General features: G+C 47.8%; 2 protein-coding genes across 14 annotated transcripts in view; one reads left to right on the top strand and one right to left on the bottom strand.

The window, feature by feature from the left end:
- The window catches only part of LOC119404678 (uncharacterized), a 97,037-nt gene extending 89,877 nt beyond the window's left edge, over nucleotides 1–7,160 (bottom strand). For all 3 annotated transcript variants that reach the window (XR_007417486.1, XR_007417487.1, XM_049418976.1), the window contains exon 1: nucleotides 7,073–7,160. The gene's annotated coding sequence lies outside the window, so the exon portion shown is untranslated. The remainder of the gene's footprint in view (nucleotides 1–7,072) is intronic.
- LOC119404674 (LIM domain and actin-binding protein 1) overlaps nucleotides 1–15,190 on the top strand; it is a 203,955-nt gene that overhangs the window by 2,106 nt on the left and 186,659 nt on the right. The gene's annotated exons all lie outside the window — the stretch shown is intronic.

The raw sequence follows: 15,190 nt of genomic DNA, 5'->3' as shown, positions 1-15,190 counted from the left end.
AATAAAAAGACAAAGGAAAGGCAGGGAGGTTAACTACGTTGTACCTGGTTTGCTATCGTACACTGGAAAAAGGGGTAGCCAGAGCCAAGTCTTGAGACCGCATGCAGGCCCAGGGCGAAGAAACGACAGCCGATGCACACGTGACACCGTTAAGGTTCCAGGCCCTCTCGGCTTCACCTTTTTCTGGTCGTTCAACCTGACCTTTCTATGAATAGTCGGTGGCGACGCCTAGCCGCCTCGTCTCAAGTGTTGTTTTCTCGCTTCGCAAAATAAAATAAAAGTGTTCTCCCTCGACCGTCACGAGGTGAAAGGAATGCCGACAGAAAGAGATGAAAAGAAAAATTTTCAGCAGAGGAACAGAGCAGAGACACGGAGTTGCGGACGTTCCCAGAATAAACCGATGAGTGATGACTGCCAAGCCCTCGTAACGTTGTTGACATCTTTTTATCCATTATTTAAAGATGTAAAGTTGGCTACTGTTTGGAGAAGAGTATTGTTGAGCCCTCTGGATTTGGGGCGAAACAGGCTCAGTTATGGCCCAGGTGTTTGTGTTGTTTTTCCACAGCTGTGAAATATTAGGTGAAGGCAGCTGTTCACTGCAACTAGAAGCGTGACCCGAGGCTTTGCTTTAAGGACGAAGTTTCCCAGCTCACAACATTACACTCTTCGGTTCAGAGAGTTATCATTTTCGCAAATTATTAGCGAAATAAAAAACAAACAAAAATCGTCATGATGTCACATGCCTACTTTTTTTTTCTTTACGTGCACTAGAAAGAAAGTGACTGACGCGCTAACAACAGCAACAACAAAAAAAAATAACGTCGTTATAATGATGCAAAGGAATGCTCAGAGTTTAATAACTCGTTTATTCGCTTCGTAAGTATTGCAATATTAATGTGTGTTGGTGCGCTAGCACACAACTTGGCCTCACAGGCTGGATCGCCGTGGTACTTACTTAGCGCGTGAAGTGTAGCGCTGTAAAGAACGAGGGCACAGGTTCGACTCCCGGCTACGGCGGCCGAATTTCGATGGGGGCGGAATGCGGCCGCCGAAGGGCTTTTTAAAGAGCTCCGCGAATGTGAACAGCATGGTCTCTCTCTCTTTTTTTTTTTTGTTCCTGATGTTCAGTTCATGTTTTTAATGCTCAAATTACGAACAATGGAGCGTGGACGCTACATTACATCAGTTCTAGACGCTGTTATTCAATATTCGAAAGGTATTTGATATTCTATTTCCTTCGATTGGCTTTTAGCATTGTTCAATTCATATTCGACTCGGTCTACAAAACCAATCTTTGCACACCCCAAAAACCTGCGTCGCCGACCCATTTTCTCTGCAGTAATAAGATAAGGTCGTAAGCTTTCGATTATGTCATCTGGTTATATACACTTGATTCTTTGGCCCACCGGAACCTGTAGGATTTCGGTGCATTCTGGTGCAGAAAGAATAGGCGAAGCAGGGCATAACGTACATATATGGATTCCCTCGATCGCTACGAGTCTGGAGAGTTTTCAACGCTGTTGTTGGTTTCTTAGGAAGCGGTTTGCTTCTTCCCCGGTTTCAAGCACGAGGCCTCCGCATAAATATACCTCCGCAATACATTCCTGGCAGCGCAAGTCACACAACACAGATGGAGGTCGATGAACTCCCGACACTTCGGTCGACACGTAAACCACCGATGCCACCGCAGAGCTCCCTCGCTGAGCCAACCTTCCATTTTGTGGTGGCACCGACCCGCGAAAAGTGGCTTTTTTTCTTTTTTTCCTCTAAAGAACTGGAGAGTAGGACTAAAAGAGACAATAAGAAAATGGGCTGGGCTTTCCTTTGTTTCTCAAACTTGGCGGCAGCGGCTATTTCGGTCCGAAACGATGGCTCGCTTCTTGCTGCTTCGTGTGCAAAGACTTTTCACCCCTTCGGCGGCGGCGCCTTCTCTTGTCTCCCTCGCTTGCCTTATTATCCGAGAACTTACACGCGTCGTCTGAAGACGCCTGCAGCGCAAGGCGACAGATGTCACTGCTTGAGGTGCGATGAGTGTCAAGGGACGCCGAGGGGAACTTAATATGTACTATACTCGGTTACAACCCAAATATTCTCCGCCCAAAGCCATCCCTGTCCCTCCCAAATATAATTTGCGTAAATGCTCCATCCAATCGCTCTTACTCATTTTAGTGACGTCAAGCATTTTTCGAGTGTTTCAGGTAGTTCACTTTCCCATACAGACACACGTTTGCGTCGCTGGTTTTAGGTCGGGAACATTTAACGCCCCGGTAAATTTCGTCAGGGATGCTGACATCGCTACTTAGCTAAATGTAATGTTTGAGGTAGTAACGACGAGCCTTAAACTTTAATATGCGTGGCATTTTTTACATCAGGCGAGAAAAAGTACTTACGGTTCGAGCGAAAACGTCTGGTCGTCACCTGTCTTTCACAGGAGGAGCTGACATATTTTCTTAGGTCGTAACCGAGTACAAGGTATTGGCTCTTTTCCAGTCAGCATCCATCCACGCATGTTTCTTTTTGAAGACAATGTCTTTCTAGACAGATTTCACCCACATTGTGTAAAGGGATATGACGATGTCTGATGGGCTGCTGATATCTCGTTCATATGTATACAAGCACAGACGTAACAAGAAACCAAGAAGACGCAGGACAACGTGTTGACTAACCGTTTATTTTTGTGTCAGCTTGCTTTTTGAGGAAAACCATCGATATCGGACAAAATATTGCCCAAAAGAAAGGGAACAAAAAATAAACTGTTGGTTAAAGTCAATACTCAGTCTTTTTTTTAATACATCTTTATTTCTTCCAGGCTTAAGCCTTGTTGCAGAAATTGAGGGAAAAGGGATTAAGGTGGTTGGGGAGGGGGACCACTGTGTGCATCGATGTCAGTTGGCCCTGTCATCCTTTCGGCAAAGTATTGGCCAGGCCCCTCTGATTCCCGGATGTACTCCATAAAAGACTGCCAATATCTCTGAGCATCGGTTGGTCCAAGGTCTATAGAGGAGGGTCAGACCAGTCTCGTAGTCTCTGAGGTCTTGTGCACCGAGGGAACGAAGACTCCTCTCCCGGACGGCCTCAAATGCCGGGCACGACCATAGCAGATGTTCGGATATGCCTTTAGACGGAAAAGTTGGGCATTGGGGACTCGAACAGGTCTCCCGGTTGATAAGGTGAAGCCTGGCTGGTGAGAGCAGCGTACCAATTTGAGCGCGGCGGAGGAGAACCGCCGCATTCTATCTTGTGTCTACTTAGTTTCTTGTTACGTTCGTGCCGTTACACTATGTATCATTATCTAGCCTGCCAGCAAATGCTACTGATAACTCATGTTGGGTAAATAAGGTAATTGCTGCCCAGTGCTGATTTATATTGGCTATCCACTGCTTTAACACCAACATTGCCTTCAATCAGCCTCAACGCACTGATTGTGACGTTTACAATTTTTTTAGAGGAATATACCTACAGTCATCTTAAAGCAACCTTATGTAATGGTATAAGTCGTTCGCCATGAAGCCGGCGATAATTTTTTGACCGAATAAATCTAGATCGGCCTAAACTGCAGTTAGCAAGGAGCTTTGACGAGATCACGTAGGCGAAGTGAATTGAAGTTTTTATTTTCCTTTCATACAAAGGAGGAAGCCGGGGCTAAGGGCTAGAATGCCTGACGAAGGCCTCGGCTCCCTTCTACAGTCTGACGTCGGAAAACACAAACACATAACTGAAAATATAACACAATAAATGCAAAATCAGCTGCACTTAAAAGTGTGACATGATTAAGCATGCAGCAGTGAAAATGGTGTTATACAAAACACAAACCAGAGTGGAGTAAATATTTCTTTGCTCCCTTTTTAAATAATTTCAATGAAATATCAAATTCAACATTTCTCGACATTTTATTAATAGCCGAGATTTTATTAATTTAATTTTTATTTGCCTGGTCCGAGCTTTCAATCCCAGACCAGGACAAACTTTGAGTCAGTTAGGAAAATTTCTTCCTGTGAAGGTTCTGTAGATTTATTTTGCATCTTCGCTCTACAAACGGGAGGATCATACTTTTTCTTTCATATCCTTTTGCTGTAGTCATTACCTGCCATAGTCTCTTTTCCTCGTTTTTTTGAAAGGGAAAGCTGACAACCACCCGTTCGTAGCACAAGGCTACAAAGAAATTCACACGGATTTCTCAGAAAGAAGGTTCCTGTACCCCATGTCACCACTACCGTTCAGCACTACAAAGACTACGGGGCGTAAGCAAGCCACAGCCTTGAGCAGCAAAACATAATTCCAGATATAATTACCTTACAATTGGTAGGGTTGAGACATTTGCACTTGTGTGGCACGTGTTACGTCACATCGATGCGTTATATGTTTATTCTTCTTCGCACTTATGTCATGTGCCTTTAATTGCTGTATCAGTAACCGCTGGTAACTGTGCTTACAAATCAACATGGCAGCGCCCATGCAGGCGTGACCGCCCGCTTCGATCCGAACTTGCGCTTGCTATTCGCCCACTTCGCTGGCAGCAACGAATAAATGGTGAAATGAGCCATCGGTTTGTTCCATCTGAATCTGAGGACCAAACATCACGTACATTTTGTCGTTATTTGCAAGATCACCTGTTTGTTTAGCCGCGCTTACTAGGCCTAACGTGCCGATAATTTGATAATGGTTTTTGGAATTAGCGCAATATATTCACGGTTATAGTGCTGTTGAAGCGTCAGCATATTAATCTAAAGCAAATGCATGCGTCTGTTTGTAACTTACGGGTCATACAGCGCACGATGACGAGTTGACAAACTCGAAGCGGAGGGCACTAGCTGTGATGGGTGCAGCCATTTTTTTCTTTTTCTGTGATGCCGTCTGTTCGCTTTACATACGTGCGAGCAGACGACGCGACGCGGATGAATACATGTGGAGGGGCTAATCGCCCTTCCTATTGGCTAAGGTCCCCTGTAGCCTTCACAGTGCTGAAGGGAACTTCTGAGATGGAGTACAGTTAGCTCAATTTGTAGAGCGACCGGCATAGAAAGGCGTTGGTCCCGGGATCGATCCCAAGAGCAGGACGAATTTTTCGGCAACTATATGAAGCTTTTTCTCTGAGAAGTCCGTATGGATTTTTTTCTGGCCTTGTGCTACAAATAAGTGGTTGTCAGCTTTCTGTTTCATAACTCTTCCGCCATCTTGCGGGTTCCTGTAGAAGTCACTTACGGTATTCCTCATTTCTTGTTTTGCTTTGTTTTCCTGTATTTCGGCGCTCTGTGAGGTCTCGTCCCGCACACCAAAACGGCGTAACTCGACCTCACCAGCCTCGAGTGTGGCAGCTGCGGCTCGTCTTGAACGGCCTTTCCGTCCGACGCTGCACGCAGAGTCCCGCGAGAAGAGTCACGCAGAGTCTGCGCTGCAGCGACGCGGCGGCAGCAGGACCACACTTCAAAGGCGGGGCCGTCGGCTATTACGAGCGACTGTGTTCGTCAGACATTCACTCGCATGAAGACGCATCCTTGATTTGCGTCGTTGGCACGACGTCGCGCACACCAGAGTGCGGTGCTGTGACCCATTGGGATGGCTGCCAGCAGTTCTTCCGCTGTAGTCCTGCTCTGATGCACCTGGCGTCTTCTTCTTCTTCTGACTACTACTTACACTCCCCTGCCACTCCGCTTTGTGCTTGCTCTCAGACTGTTTCTCCCTTCATCCCACTCTGATCCTCACAGCAGCGCCTCAATGTAGCATTTCCCTTCTAAGCAAAATGCTCTCACCCTCTCTATCTTTTATCCACTAATTCCCCTCCCCACGTGTAGGGTAGCAAACTGGGAACAGTTTAGGTGGCCTACCTGCCTTTCCTGTATTCCCTGTCTCCAGTAGCGTAGCAAGAAATTTTTTTTTCGGGGGCGGGGGGCGGGGGACATTCGACCATTTTTTTATGTTCGTGCGTGCGTTTGTATGTATGCGACACGGTGCGAGTATACACACGTGCAAAACTGAAAACCTTCGCGGGGGGGGGGGGGGGGTAATTGAAGCCCCCCTCCCCCCTCGCTCTCTCTTGCTTCTAAGCAGGAAGGACTGGCATGGTTTCCAGTCTGTGGTAGTTGAGTTTCAGCAAAATGGCAGACTGCGAAAAAGTTCGCGTATCGACACTCCTTAAGACTTTTAGAAGATAATGAAAAATTGATTTGGAGCCCTCGATTGCAGCTTTTATCACAGCCGCGGTGTATAGACCTTTTCACAGACGGCTTCCTGGGCACCGCCATAATTGGGTTGCGCTAAATAGGCGTGACCCCCCACCCCCCCAAATGTCTGTGACGTCAGCCTTTGTACTCCCGCACGCAGCCCAGCATGGCAGCGTTTTTTCTCCTATGAAAAGGTCAATGCCTCATGAGGCAACCTTGGGAGAACCACCGAGAACAGCATTCTAAAGCAGCGCTTCCCGTTCACACTTCTGTGAGCGGGAAGCGTTCACATTTCTCAAACGCTCACAGGATTAGGTGATCAAATGTTATTGCTGCTCATAGTGGTGATCCCCATCCGCCAAATCATCTTGAACCTTTCTTGAGGGCACATTACGAAACATCGGTTTCATTATCTTACGGTGTTTAGTATAGGGTTTCAAACTAAGGGACAATAGCTTGAAAGAACAATCAGCAATCCTTAGGTATATTTCCTCGGTTGTATTACTGTTGCACGAAGCCATGACGCCCAGAACATTCAATTAGAAGCGTGAATAAACGAAGCTCACATACTATATGCATGTGGCGGACCCCGTGTGTTAATGAACACATTTGCAGAATCGGTTTCAGCCTGCTACAGTATTTTGCTGCGCTTCTGCGCTTCGCTCCCTCCCGTTTACGAAACCCTTCCAGCAATGTGACGTCATGCGCAACGTAGGCGGCGCGAATGACGTCATCCCTGGCTTGGAGGTGGAGAGGTCAGCGACGGCGAGGGGACGGCGTCTCGAGTGGGAGCTTATTTTTGCAACCGATGGTTAGGGGTTTCTGGGGGTTTCTCTTCTCTCTCTCTTCCTCTTTTGCTCTTCGCAAGAGTTCGCAATAGCGCGCCGAGATGCGAAGCGAATTTCACCAACCTGTTGTGCGTCGCTGCCAGGTTGGTCCGACGTGGAGCGTTCACCAAGGCAACAACGCCTCCCGGGTTTCAAAACCTGCAGTGCAGAGCGCCAACCCTGCGCCAAGCCAAGAAATGGCACATGCTACTTTTGTTACGAACCAGCGAACTTACTCGGAGAGCCATGGAAAGGAAAATGATAGGTGTAACCTTAAGGGACTAGAAGAGAGCAGAGTGGGTGAGGGAACAAACAGGTGTTAAGGACATCTTAGTCGAAATTAAGAAGAAATGGGCATGGGCAAGGTATGTAGTGCATAGACGAGATAACTGCTGGTCATTAAGCGCAACAGACTGGATTCCTAGAGAAGGCAAGCGCGCGAGGGGGAGGCAGAAAGTTAGGTGGGCAGATGAGGTTAAGAAGTTTGCGGGGATAACGTGGTCGCAGCACGCACAGGACCGAGTTGATTGGCGGAACATGGAATAGGCCTTTTCCTTACAGTGGGCGCAGTCAGGCTGATGATGATGATGAACTTACTTGGCTAACGAATAAGCGACATGCATCGAACCATGGATTTCAGAAGGGTGTCCTGCTGGGCGAGTTGGAACGATGCCATCATTAAACATTGTGTACGTGTGCTCCTCTTCTGTGTCCGTGTTGTTTGCGCTACCTTTAATGATGAACTATGAATGGCAAAATTAAGTGTATTGATGTTTGTCACAGCCCATTCGTATAACATTTAAGCACGCTAGCGATACATATGTGCGCACGAATGAGGACAAATCACACGATACTCCGAACCTCTCTTTGATTAAGTGTTTCTTCAAGTACTTATCTGCACCCACGCTCGATTAAACGGCCACTCCACGCCACCCCGTTAGCGTTGCGAAAACGCGCTGTCTTGCATGAAGGAAATTCTTCGGGTCACCATCATCGCTGCGGAAACCGTCTGAAGCCCCTGAACGCGCTCGACTGCAGGCGGGACATTCTTAAACAGACTTTAGTATGAGGTATAAGCAGATTTTTAATTGGAGCACCATGCGATGTAAACTGCGTCTCACTGTGAACCGAAATGATGATTTTCTCAGATTTGAAATTTTTTCTCGTAAAAGTTAAAGAATTGAATCAATTTAGACTGAAAAAAATTTTAAAGCTCCCTTAAATGTTAATTTAACCATCATAGGCTTATAACGGAAGCGAAAATGGAGGTCAAAGTTTCATTTTGAACTTTCGCGCTGAAATCTCTGTACATGAATGTCAGTGTAACATCACGAATTTCAGTTTTTTTTAAAAGAATTTTGGCTACCATTGCTCAATTTTCTTTTCTTTTCTTTTTTTTTTCTTTTTCCAACTTGCTACGTTTAAGTCTCAGGCCCCTTTAGAGAACAATGTATACTCCATTTTCACCCATCAACAACTATGTAGGCCCCAGTAGACACACTAAAAAATATGACATCATAACGAGTTGGTGCGGAAACTTTAACTAGGCGGTGCCAGCTGCATTTTTTCTTTTGCAAGTTTTCTCACTTACCGAGCTGAGTGTCTTCTCGCGCCAAGACTTGTACTTTTGGTATTGTAAGAGGGCAATTCATTAATACAAGAAAAATTGCTTATTTCATTAATACAAGAAAATTGCATTAATACAAGAAAAATTCAACCACTGCGCCTGAGGCGCAGTGGTTGAACCCTAGAGCATCGGTACTAGAGACCCAGAGCTCAAGCCTAGTCGTCTGAGCATCTCAAACATATTTATGTTTACGCTGTGTAGATACTCGCTGTGCTGTGTTAGCATCACACGCGCCCGTTTGCGTGTGTTCGGCATCACTCGCGGTTAGACGCTCGTCTGGTTTGACGTCGCTCGTGGTTTCTGTCCTTGTTCTTTTCGTGCGCTATAAAAGTTAACATGGATTACCAACAATCCAGAGCATACGCTCCTTCATGGTTAGACAGGTCGTTTGAGCCGCCGAAGGTATAGCTAAAGAAATAGTATGCGCGCAACAAGAAAACGAAAAAGAAAAGGTGTAGAGAGAGTCGTCGCTGAGGAAAGAGGAGGACACGCGTTCGTTTGCGCGTCTGTCAATGAGCTCTTCAGCGCTTTCTTTGCTCGGCTGCCTCTGGTATTTCAAGAAGAGAGCGAGAAAAGAGCAGTGGTTCTTTTCCGTCACGCGGAAGTGCGAAGCTTGGCACGCTCCGAGAGCCATGGCGCCCTGGGAGCTTTAAATATATATTGGTCTTGCGCATACCTGGCCTGACACGTCGGGGAGTTGAGTGGGGGGAGTTGTACGTATGCTAACCCTTGAGTACATACACTTCGGTGAAACTCGGTACATGCCTGTTTGGTTGTACGACCTTGCACACCCGCGCGCGCGCGCGCGTGTGTGTGTGTGTGTGTGTGTGTGTGTGTGTGTGTGTGTGTGTGTGTGTGTGTGTGTGTGTGTGTGTGTGTGCGCGCGCGTGTGTGCGTGTGTGTGTGCGCGCGCGCGAGTTTCAACACCAAACTCTTCATCTTGCCAGCTGTGGCGGTTCGACCCCACGAGGGTCGAGGAACGAAAGACACGCCTTTTCCGGCATTCACCATAGCCTTAACACAAGATCTGTACTCAGTTGATTGATTGATTGATTGATTGATTGATTGATTGATTGATTGATTGATTGATTGATTGATTGATTGATTGATTATAGGTATTCGCATAAACGGTTTCACTCGTTTCTAGTCATCTATACAATTTTTTTTGCTGATCTTGGAAGATGGTTTGCCCACAATGATTTTCCCGATTCATTTGCAACTTTGCTTCCACGCTTTTCAGACCTAAAGAAGACGACGTAGTATTGGTATACTCTGATTATCTCCATTGCGTCACGGTATATTCACAATCAAAATCGTGCAGTGGAGGTACTCCAGTCGGCAAGTGGCCGTCAAGTTTAACGTATTCTTTTGGCTGACGCGGTTTAACTTCTAACGCTGTCAAGCTTCTGACGTGCCAAGAACCATTGTAATCATATCCCCGTGGCTACCGGGCGAATAAATCGACAGAAAATGAAGCCTAGTTTTCTTTAACAAACGTCGCTCTCTGGCTATATATATATATATATATATATATATATATATATATATATATATATATATATATATATATATATATATATATATATATATATATATATATATATATATCCTATTTCATAGGCGCTCTTTTTCCCTGGCTTGGTCACTTGTAGTCAACGCCACTAATTTATTTATACATATGCAGCCAAAAATTTGGCTATAGCCGGAGCCGAGTCTGTGAAGTAGGTTTCGATTAGGTTCAGCGTTTCTGTCGTCACTCAAACATGTGGCTCAAGCCCACTATGAGGAATTGGCGCCGAGATGGTTAGATTAATTCAAGCTATAATAAAACTTCATCTTTCAGGACTGCGCTACAGATTAAGTGCCGAGTATACCAGGGGGAGAGGCCTCAGGCAAATCAATCACAGTTTCTGTTAACACCAGGACAATGTTTCGAGAAGGTGACTTTAGTATTTTACTTTTTATCCAACTTTTCTTTTCTTAAATAGGCGCTTCAACATCTCCGCACGCCCTTTGAGTGAGCGCTGGTTCCTCTTGTATGTCGTTTCTTTCAAAGAAGTCGGCAACTGTGGCGGCTTGAGAAACGAATCCCGCAGAACTCTACACTGCCCATGGTACTAGAAAGGCATTGAACTGCACTGCCGCAACCCGGTGTGCTTATCATCAAAACTGGTCTTGTCGCCGCCACGAGTGTTCACCGCAACCACAAGAGAGGGGAAGAAAAAAGGGGGTGGGTGGGGGGTGATGTCTCTATTTTGAACTTCGCCAGCGACGACCCCTTCGGGGCCGCGTTTTATGGAGCGACAGCCTGCTGAATTGCGATGTGGGCGGTTCACATCACTTGCTCGTTCACTTTCTTTGTATGCACAGCTCTCATTCGAGGTTCGATTTTTCCAAAGATTTTTTTTTAATGAGTACAACAGTTGTTTAGCTACCGTGGGCGGTTTCAGCGCTCTGTAAAACTGCGAGCGACGCCAGCGCATCGCATGTCCACACCGGATAAACATATAAATAAACGTTTCTCAGGTATACTTGACTGTGGCGCGAAATACACTTCTTGAAAAGATGAAAGAAAATAACAGTGTAGCGCCAAGCTACCAACTGTTTAATTTCAGGCTCGATTTCTTGACCGCAGCAGCACTAGCTTACTATCGCCGAACATTAGCGCGTGTGATGCACTACTCTGCTGCACTACTCTGCTAGATGGTGCTCCCACCAAGATATTGAAGAGCATGGAAGCAGGAAGTATAGCCGGCGTTGCCACTAAGCAAGAATGCATGCGTGCGGCGGTAGCCTTGTGAAAAGAGCACCGGGCTGCTTTTCTTGGAGGACAGAGGTTCGACTCCTCGATCAAGCTCCCAAGCCGAATTCGATCTTCAAGTGTGACCTATTCTGCTGGATAGCAGCAGCATCGAGCGGGAGAGTCTATTTGTAGCTCAACAGCTCAAGGTCACGTGACCTAAGTGGGAACGACACGTCACACCAACGCCGTACAATTTGAACGAAATGCAAGGTTCTGCCTGGCGTTGCGTAACCATCGCTATTCTGCCGGTGTCAGTGGTTCGCCCATGTCACTAGGGGGACAGTAGCCAATGTTATGCCGTTTCGCGGTTCCCTCTGTTTTCTGAGCATCACTGCCAAAGTCGACAGCGGCGTGTCACTCTACCAACGACGTCATACATGACGTTTTTGCTCACGTCACGTGAGCATAGGCCGACAAATTCACTCATGAGTCGGACTCAGATCGCGGAATGAGTCTGGGGCTGAGTGAGTCTGGGTGAGTTATATTTTGGCCACTCTTTGTGTGAATGATTCAGGTAGAGAAAAAGTTTAGTGAGTCTGAGTCCGAGTGAGTCCAGCTGAGGAACATTTTTGGCGAGTCTTGAGTCCGGGTGAGCCCTAAAAGCAAACTATATTTCTTGAGTGAGTGAGCCCTACTTTTTTTGCCCACCTATGCACGTGACCCCTAGCTGTTGTGGTGCAACGAAAGCTTCGCTTAGCTTTCTTCGTGAAACCCTTCCCGGTGGGCGTTGCTCCGGCATATTCTTTGTTTGTGAATCTGGGTGGGCGTTCCTAAACAACATTGTGCTTCAGTTAAGCCATTTACAGCTATTTTTGTTTCTTTGCGCGGTTCACTTTTCGTTTTCTTTACACCTCTGACGCGAGGCATGACTTGATTTAATTCGTCAGTCCGTGGGCAATGCCGCACTAGCACGCCAACAGTGGAATGAGGTGTGTAATTCGCTCGACGCAGGCATGAGAAAAGGCCTAAAATGGGGCCTTCTCAGGCACCTGCTCGGCGACAAGACCACCAAGTCAGATCAACGACTAACCTTAGATAGACTGTTACACAAAGCGCGAGGGCAGCAACTTAGAGATGCGCAGATTTTAGATGCTACAGCAGCCCCGTATCTATGCACAGAACCTACCTCGCATCAAGACTACCCACCTTACGCGGAAGCCACACACGACCCATTTGCGGAGGCTGTAACCAGCGCTGAAATATACGCTGTAATATTAGCAGAGCTCAACAATAAGTCAGTCCCAGGTCCTGACGGAGTCACCAACAAGCTACTCCGTCACCTGGCTGACAATGACATTGAATCGCTAGCCACCAACATGAATGGGGTTTGGGAGCAAGGGGGCGTCCCGCCAGAATGGAGGGCCGCGACCGTCATACTCATTCCCAAACCGAACCAACTGTAGCACGACTCTCTACGACCCATCTCCCTCGCGTCCTGTGTGGGTAAGGTCATGGAGCACGTCATTCTCCGCCGAGTCACAAAACATGCAGAGCAAAAGCATCTCTTCCCATTCAATCAAGTCGGGTTCAGGCCGGCTATGGCCACGCAGGACGTACTCCTCATGCTGCAGGAGACGTTACTTAGAGTAAGGAGCAAATACCTCAAAGCAATTCTAGCTCTCGACTTAGGGAAAGCTTTCGATACCATAAGCCAGGCTCATACGCCACACGAGATTCTGGAGGCAGGCTTAGGCCGCCGCTTCTACGAATACGTCCGCTCTTTCCTAAGAGCCAGAACGGCTACACTTAAAGTTGAAGATCTCAACTCGCACACCTACAACCCACCTTACGCGGAAGCCACAACCTAAGCTCGCGCGGCATCCCGCAAGGGTCCGTGCTCTCACCGTTTCTTTTCAATTTAGCCCTCAGACAACTTTCGCAAAAGCTGAAACATATCGAAGGCGTAGAACACGCGTTCTACGCCGACGATATTACTATTTGGCGCACTGTAGGCAGCGACGGACAAATCGAAGCAAGCCATCAGGAAGCAGTCAATAAAGTAAAGAATTTTTTAAAGCCCACGGGCCTCAGACTCTCGGCATTTAAGTCCGAGTTGCTGCTTCTGCCACCGGTTCGAATTCTGGGCGTTATACTGCAGGAGAATGGCAAAAACGACTTAACAATCACACATCTCACCAAAAAAGCTGGGGCAGTCGTTCACTTCGCCCGACGCGTCTCTAAGAGACACACGGGACTCGCAGAAGAGAGCTTACTACGCATCGCTCACGCGTTCTCAATGTGCCACGTTCACTGCGTTGCCTGCGATCACCCGTGGAGCAAAGGCGATGAAACTAATGTAGACAGCCTCATCCGAAAATGCACGAAACGAGTACTTGGTCTACCCATAACGGCAAGCACGCAGCGCCTGCTAGCCCTTGGGGTGCATAGCACGTTCAAAGAAATCGCAGAAGCACAAAGACAGTCGCAGCTCACACGCCTGTCTTCGATAGCTGCGGGCCGGGAACTCCTCTCACACATAAGTCTTCCTATCCCAACCCAAGTCAACAATCCAACACCATTGCCGCAACACCTTCGCGCTAAAATCACAGCACTACCCTTCCCCAGGAACATGCACCCGGTGCATAATCAGACTCGAAGAGGGGCACGCGCTCAAGCCTTACTATAAAAAGCGGCCACTCCACACGCGACAGACGTGGCTTTCGGAGACGCCGCTAAATACGTGGAGAAAACCTACATTGCGGCTGCGGCGGTCGCCCCAGACGGGACACCCCTCAATGATCTTACCATACAAACACAGAAAGCCTGCGAGGCCGAACAAGTGACCACTGCCCTTGCTCGAGCTTTCCCTCAGCGCGACACAATATTTACTGACTTCAAACCCGCAGCACTGGCATACCGCCGCGGTACACTATGCCAGGCGGCCTTGAGCAATTTAACATGCGCTCAAATAAACGTAGACGAGCACATCCACTGGTTCCCGGGGCATGAAGGTCTCAACGTTCAACCAGGGGTCCGCAACGGTAATGAGCTGGCCCATCACCTCGCGCGAGATCTTACGCGCGGCGCGGGGACGCGGGCCGGCTAACCAGGAGCCACTCCTCTCCTATCACGAGATTTGCTCGTACTAGTTATGTAGAAAGGAAGTTATGTAGAAAGGAATTCCCCTCACCTCACTCAACACTAAATAAAGCAAAACAATTAGCGCTTAGACTGCTGCAAACGCACAGTTACCCCAGCCCCTATATCTGCAGCAAATACCTCCCAGATATAAGGCCAGAATGCCCTAAATGCCAAAATCCAAGGTGCGACTTCAATCACGTGCTGTGGCAGTGTCCCGCGCTAAACGCTAGCTTCGGGTCTCCTGCCACCGAGGACGACTGGATCAACCACCTCATGAGCCCCGACAGGGCCCTTCAACACCAGGCCGTCCAGAAGGCCCAGAAGGTGGCTGGCGAGTTCCGACTCCCAGTCCCCACATGGGCGGAGCCTCGTAAGGGGTGCCCAGTCCCCACATGGGCCCTCGTAAGGGGTGCCCAGGCCCCTTCAGGACCTTTAATCAAGTTATTTCTCTCTCTTACGTATTGTGCTTCTCTCCCTCTTAAAAGCGAAGAGCGTGACGCCATGGTGTGTAACATCGGCGGAGAGCTCGGTGTTTCGTGACGGACGCCCGTGTGCCAGGAAGGGGCTCTTCTAACTATACACAACGGGCTGCCAGGTTTAATTTGGGATGCGCTACAGACGCAGCTCTGGCCTGCTCCAGGGCACAGACGTACGGCTTGCGCGGCCCCTGACGCGCTCCGCCGACTGCAAA

The sequence above is a fragment of the Rhipicephalus sanguineus genome, chromosome 9 (genome assembly GCF_013339695.2).
Source record: "Rhipicephalus sanguineus isolate Rsan-2018 chromosome 9, BIME_Rsan_1.4, whole genome shotgun sequence".
Taxonomy (NCBI): domain Eukaryota; kingdom Metazoa; phylum Arthropoda; class Arachnida; order Ixodida; family Ixodidae; genus Rhipicephalus; species Rhipicephalus sanguineus.
This window is presented reverse-complemented; position numbering and strand designations above follow the sequence as displayed.